Source organism: Strigops habroptila, chromosome 2 (assembly GCF_004027225.2).
Source record: "Strigops habroptila isolate Jane chromosome 2, bStrHab1.2.pri, whole genome shotgun sequence".
Taxonomy (NCBI): domain Eukaryota; kingdom Metazoa; phylum Chordata; class Aves; order Psittaciformes; family Psittacidae; genus Strigops; species Strigops habroptila.
In genome coordinates this window covers 9,124,239-9,131,132 of record NC_044278.2, presented here as the reverse complement: position 1 = coordinate 9,131,132, position 6,894 = coordinate 9,124,239, and positions in this window count along the sequence as shown.

Below are 6,894 nucleotides of genomic sequence, written 5' to 3'. Positions count from 1 at the left end.
ACCAGACCTCCAGCACATTTAAAAATATCTCTGGGTCTCTGCACATCCCACTTCTCCTGGCTTCCTTTCTGGCCTGCTTCTCCATGCGAGGAAGGACGCTGTAGCTAGCTTGGGTTTGGGATGTGGTTGTGATGTTTCTGTGGTAAAAGGGTGGAGTTCCCTAGTTCCCTTATTTTCCTCTTTTTCCCCAAAGTGTTCTGGCTCTCAAACAGTGCCTGTTCAAAGGAACTGTTGCTATTCCTCTCAATTCCCTGCCTTTCACTGGAAAGGTAAATGAAGGAGCTCAGGGTTGATGGGAGCCTGTAGCTAACCTGTGCTTTCCACCAACCCTCTCATTAGAGCAAGGTGCGGCCAGCACACAACGCCGAAGGTCAGCCAAGACAAGCACTTCCCTTTGAGGGCCCTCCTTCATACCATACCAACGTCAGGACAGCCTTACATGGGATTTCCTTACTGTGGCAACCCACACTTAGATGGTGTTTAGAGGCAGGGTCCTTTCGTTTCTTTCCTGTGTAACTACCTGCTCTGCTTACCTTCACAGTCACCTTCTACAAGTTGGTAGGGGCTGGGATGGGGACATGGCAAAGACCAAGGTGCCCCAGGATAGCAATGAAATGAGGCAGCTGTGGGCAGCTTGATGATATCATTTCTCAGTCATCATTTCTCTCTCTGAGTTTCATATCTGAGGCTATACACTGTTCTGAATATAATGAGAAAGTTGTTCCCATTTGATGGCGTGTAGTCCTGTATTTAAACGATCCTCCCCTCTGGTCCTTCTTTCAGGTTCACTTCTCTTAAGTGAAAGATACAGCTGTAAAGATAATAGCAACTTAAAGTAATAATGATGATCTTCTTGCAGTCAAACATTGGCATGTGATGATGCTCTTGATTTTTCTCAAGCTGTGCAGTCTCACTCATCACAACCGAACTGTATTCCTGAAACCATAACTAGCCAAGTACCTCCCTCAGAGTTCACAGTAAATCCATGGAGGAGAGGAAGAAACTGCAAAAAACTTGCCAGATAACAATAAAGAACTCAAGGAAATGACAATCTGCTCTGGGATGCTCCAAAAATGGAAAAAGAAGCAAGATTTGCTGAATAAAGAGTTATTCTCTGAGCTCTAGCAGCCAAATAAAAGGAGGAAGAAGGATCCAGAAGATGTCACAAGTAATAGAAGGTATGGTGGTATTGGCACAGTAGGAGTGTATTTCCTAGGAGGGATGACAAAGAGGATCTGCCTCCTTATTGGCATTTTTCAGGAACAGAACAAGAGGTAAGACTCCAGAAGAAAAACTGAAGCGGTTTTTATCCACAATCCATAGATCCTGGGGCCCCTGAGCTGAGCTGTCACTTCTGTTTTTTTATATCCTACTCCCAGTGTGTGAGTGTTTTACCAAGATGTTTTCTTTTCTCCCATTTCATGTTTGCAGCAATTGCTATTGTTCTGCAGCCTACAAATGGGCTCTGAGAACCCAAGGATGGCATGAAAGGAGGGGAAGCAGTGTACCAGGAAAGGGCAGAGCAAGAGGACTGATAGGGGTGACAGAGGCTCCAAGGTCCTCTGGAAATGCGGCGCCTAACTAACCCTGACTCAAGAGCTGTGCTCAGATGCAGTGGCACTTCAAAGCAGCGAGTTCAAAATGTGTTTATAACCCTCAGGTATTGAGTGACTGTGGTTTCACATGCCTGTAATAAGCAGTAGGTAGTGTTAGACTGTAGTGAACAGAAACAGTGTTGTTTCACTGTTTTTTTTCCCTTTTGTTTGCAGGCTGCTAAGCACATACTAAGAGTTGGGGGTCTCCTCTATCTACTTCTGCTCTGACCATGAAGAAACCAGCAGACACATGAGAAACCGTGTTACTTATTGCAAAGGTTAACCTAAAAAGAGATGATCCAGCTCCAACTCATTTGTGAGTAGCCTAGACAGTTTAAAAAGGGAGACAAATGTGAGTTGGCACAAACTGAGGTATCTTAGAAAAGCATTTGTAAAGTTTCCACATGACTGATGTGTGATAAATGTCTGTTCAAGATGGAGTGATTTAAAAATACCAGATAGCAGGAAAAAAAAGGATGATTGGAGCAATCTATTTTAATTATGCTTCATATTTGTAGTTATTTCCAAAACCCCCTAAAAATTACCAGAAAACAAAACTAAACAAAACTAAAAAGGTTGTTTCCTGTTAGCTGGGAATTAAAGCATCCTGATTTGAAACTAAATATAGCCCTTCCACTAAATTTGGTAAGTTTTTGCTAGCCTGGGCTCTCTGCACATGTAAATAGAACAATCTAATCGCTCGCAATTATTCAGATCCATAATTTGCATTTAGTTATGTTAGAAAATAGTGAATGGCTTTGCTTATTTACATGATAATTATTTTTTTCTCCCCTTTGATTTGTGTCAAGCTATTTTGGGATGAGAATTGGAATTCAATTAAGATGCAGAAAGCCAGCATTTTAATTCAGCTTTTTATTAGATAATGAAGCCACACAGTAGCTGTGCAGGATATACACGGCAAGTTGATCAAAACTGATTAGGCAAGGAAGGGACATATTATCTGTAGGTAGTGAATTGAATTGTTTCTTTTTGGTCAATATGTCTTACAAGGTTTTAGAGCTAATAGATCTCAGCCTTTCAAGCCTCATTTAGAGTGAGACCAAAGAAGAAAATCTAGTCTTTCTTGGTTTTTTAGTTTGCTCTGAACTGTGTAGCGCCGATCAGAACATTAGGTATTGAATCAAAAAATACTAATAATGAATAAATGGAACAAAACCTCCTAGAACAGCCAGAAAAGGCTGCAAAATTGTAGGGAAAAGAGCTCTTGGGCTTCAGCAGACTTCTCCTAGACTTTGCACTGGTGACTTGCGTCACGTTGCTGGTGTGAGATCAGGCATTTAATACACTGTGTCAAAAATTAATATATTTTTGGACAGCTTCACTTTCTAAAAGGAAAATCTGTTCCATTTAAAGGCTAAACCCATGATTTTTCTCATGGTTCTGGCTCCTCCAGAACAGGGTCCACCATGAGACCACCAAAGGCAGGTTTTGCCACAGGTTTCCTCAGAGAATTAGCATCACCTCAGCAGCTATTTCCTTGCCATCCCTGAGCTTCTCAGTGTGTCATTAATCCACCTTCTTCTTCCCCTGCTCCTCCCTGCTGGTAAGCTTGTCTGTTTCCTGTTCAGCTGGAGTTCAGGACTTCCTCCACCTGGCCACAAAAGAAGGCCACGTGTAAAATCTCCTTGGCCATTCAAGCAGCCTCCCAGTGGGTTTCTCTATAGATAAGGGGCTGCAGCGCTATCTTGGGGAGAGTCAGAAGAGGGAAGTGGCTGCAGGCCAATCCCTCTCGCATCTCCTAAGCAACCACTAAAATAGATGAACAGTCTTTTCATACTGGCATCATGATAAAGTGATTTGGCAAAACGAGAATATAATTTCCTGTTGACTATTAAAGCTCCACAAATGATCTTTAGTCACTGAGCACAGTGGATCTGTGTTCTGCAATAAACAGCAAGTATGAAATAACCCCCTATATTATCGCAGCATGAAGCAAAAGGATCCCAGATTTCTCGGCCAGCCTGCGTGCACCAAATCAGGAGCTGCTATAGAGACAGGCCTTTGTTTTTTAGCCATCTCAATTTTTCCAAGCTTTTAGGGGCTGCATCTTTAAAATTTCCCTCTACACTAATGAAGACTGTAGCTTTTTTTGGTACTAGTTTATATTGAAAGCTGAGAGTCTTACAAGAAATCCCCTGATCCAGGAGCTGGGGCTTTCAGACAGTTGCTATGTATGACAACAATATTACAACCCAGAAAACCCAACGACCGTGAAACTGCCTTATTTCCTATGACAAGGGCCATCCCAAATTGACTCCTTCAGTTTTATTAGTGACCTTAGAGTTATTCAAGTGATATGTCGAAGTGCAAACAGTGCAGGGTCCTGCTTACTGTATCCTATACACCCTGCCTGATAGGGGTCAGTCTGAAATGCAGCCTTCCGTTGCTGCAATAATTCCTCCCTTTTACCTGATTTACCTGCTATAACACTTGAAGCACTCCCTGTACCCTCCACTCATCTACTGTTTCTGCCTAAGACTGCTGTCCTACAGTGCCTGTGAATCAGTGCTATGTGCCCATGGTGTCAAAATACTATCTATCTACTTGTTTCTCCACTTAGCTGCATTTTTCCTGCCAGCATGCGTTCTCCTAAGCTGTTCTTAAAAGCTGGTTCCATTTTCAAGTTGCAAATACTTGATATCATTACCAAAACCTGTAACTCATACCATTGGATTATTCCCAGCATCTGTTAAACTTGCCAGAGAACAGTCTGTACGTGGCAATCAGCGGAGTGAGAGTGTGACACTGGCACTGGGGGGGTACACAAGCTCCCCCTATTCCCACAGGAGATTTATACCCCTTTCCTCAGGCAGGACCAGCAGATGCCTGTGTGGTTTGGGCAGATACGTTTTTAGCTGCTGTTTCTCTTGCCTAAATTTTGCTCTGATTCTGGTACTCAGCACCTTTCTTTCGCTGCTGGAAATGTTGACAACTATTATTTTGGAGAATTTTTTTGCAAGCTCTGACCTCTCTAATGCTTATGGGCCTAAAGGAAAACCCAAACCAGATCTAACTGAAGGATGTTCCTGGAATCTCCCTCAGGGATACACTTGTCCTTTTCTGGCGATGGAGGGTTTGGCTCTGGAGGCCAAAAGAAGCAACAGAGTTGGATGCAAAACTGAGATCTCCAGGCTCTCATCATTTAGGCTGCTGTGGATTAGGCAGACCCCTCTGTCTTTAAGAAATCTCTGTTTATTCCCTCTTTTCTCTGTTGGCTTTTTGTTTGTGTGGTTGTTTTTTTGTTTCTCCCTCCTCCTCTGTTTTTCCCTTTAGCTCCATTTGCGTCAAGCAAGTAAAAGGAATCTTAATGCAGTCCTTGCTCTGCACACCATTAGGGCTGAGGCCGCTTTTTCTCTCCCTCTACAGTGCTGATGTTGTAGAAAGCGGTAGCCAAACACCACAGGAGCACAGAAAAGAAACACGGGGTGCGTGAGAAGGGCATCTGACCGCACCTGCAACCCTATATGTACATGAGCAGCTTCTACTACAATCAGGGCAGATAGCAAAGGCTTTCCAGGAACAACCTGCTGCTAAAACATGCTCTGGCAGGAATACAGGATTAGGGGTGAGGGAGAACAGAGAGCAGATCTTACATTGCTCCTTGCCATCCTGATTTGTTGCCTCTTGGCATTCCCCCCCCATGTCTTCTGACACCTCCTCAAAGACAGTCCCTGGAGCAGGGCCATGCCACAGGGGTCTTAGCATGGGGAAAAAGCACATGCTGGAGGTTGAAGCAGGAGGGACAATTGCTTCCCATTTCCCAGTACAGTATGTTACAAGGGGCCATTGGAGAGCTTGGCTGCCTGACAGTTTCATTTGCAAGAGCATTGGCCCGTTTCCAAGCAATTCTTTCAGGTCTCATTGTTTGGTAGGAAACAAACAAGGGGAACAGCACTGGGTGGGCACACCAGAAGAGGGTCTAAATATAGTAGGGCACCATTAGGGAGCCAGGCTTCTTAGGCAAAGCTTACTCTTAAGATAACAAAACCCCTCTGCTTGTCTAGAGAAAAGACACCAGTTCTGCTACAGGCACCCCAGTTACTCAGGAGAGGGATCCCTAAATGTCCCAATCATATTGGCCAGCTGCAACGATGCTGCACTAGCCATAAAAAGTTGAAAGCAGCCCGTTAGGCTGTTTTAAATCAAAGCACAGAGAGAATATTTTTCATTCCAGCCTGAAGTCTTCTGGGTACTTTCTGCTGTAATTCACACCCGGTACAACTTCATCCTGAGTCAGGAAATAATCTGAACTACAGATTTAGACAGTGAGGTGTCAGAGTGAAGCCAAGCCAAGCCCTTTTGGCCTGTGATGGAAGGAAGATAACTTGGTGCCACCTCTGCCTGGAGGTGTTGAGGCTCAGCAGGATTCAAACTAAATAATGTTTCTGACAGCACTGCAGGGCTGGTGACGTTTCTGAAAACAAAGGAAAAGAGAAAGCAAGCGTGCCAAAGAAGCTTAAAAACATCCTCCACAACCTGGCACGTCCCCACTGAAAACACCTCCTGCTAGAACAGCCAGGGCTCAGGTAAGGAAATGTTAAAGGAGAAATTTGGCTTTCCCTGAGGAAGTATACAGAGAGCTTTAATATTATACCTCCTGAGAGAGAGAGCACTCAAATCTCAGGCAGAAGGAATCTCTGCACATAGCTGATTTCCCTGCTTCAGCATTTGAGAGGACAGTCGAAAGGCAAGTTGTTTTTCCATTTAACCGAGGCACTGTGAAGAAGGATGTGGTGCAAGGCAGGAAGAGTAAGCCTAGAAGGAAGAGGAGATATGGTCAGCCTTGCAGAGAAGACAATAGGAGATCATTAGTGCAGACGCACCAGTGCTTTCCCTATGGGGGCTTAGCTCAGTGAGTAGAAATAAGAAACAACAAATGTGCCGGAGCCTGCCACTTGCAAGAACACCCGGCCTTGCCTGCCACAGCTGCTAGCACTCTGCCCATCACAGCTCACAGCCCTCTTGCAGAGGTGTTTGCAAAGGGAACATGTGGCTTTTGCAAACTTCTATTTTCACTCTTCCCCCTTCCTGACACCAAATCATTCTTTGTTTTGCTAGAGACAGAGAGAAGGGGTAAGGCAGTAGTCTGTCCTAGCTGCAGACCAACATCATAGCTGGTGAGTCTTCATAGGAACTCCTTCGTGTGGTGCTAGACTTTCCGACACGATAAAAGGAGTCTTAGTTGAAAGCTTCTGCTGAAATCAGACATAACTCTCCCATAGAAAAGATGACTCTCATATGTGATCAAGAGAGGACCCCAGAATAAAAGAAGTCAGGT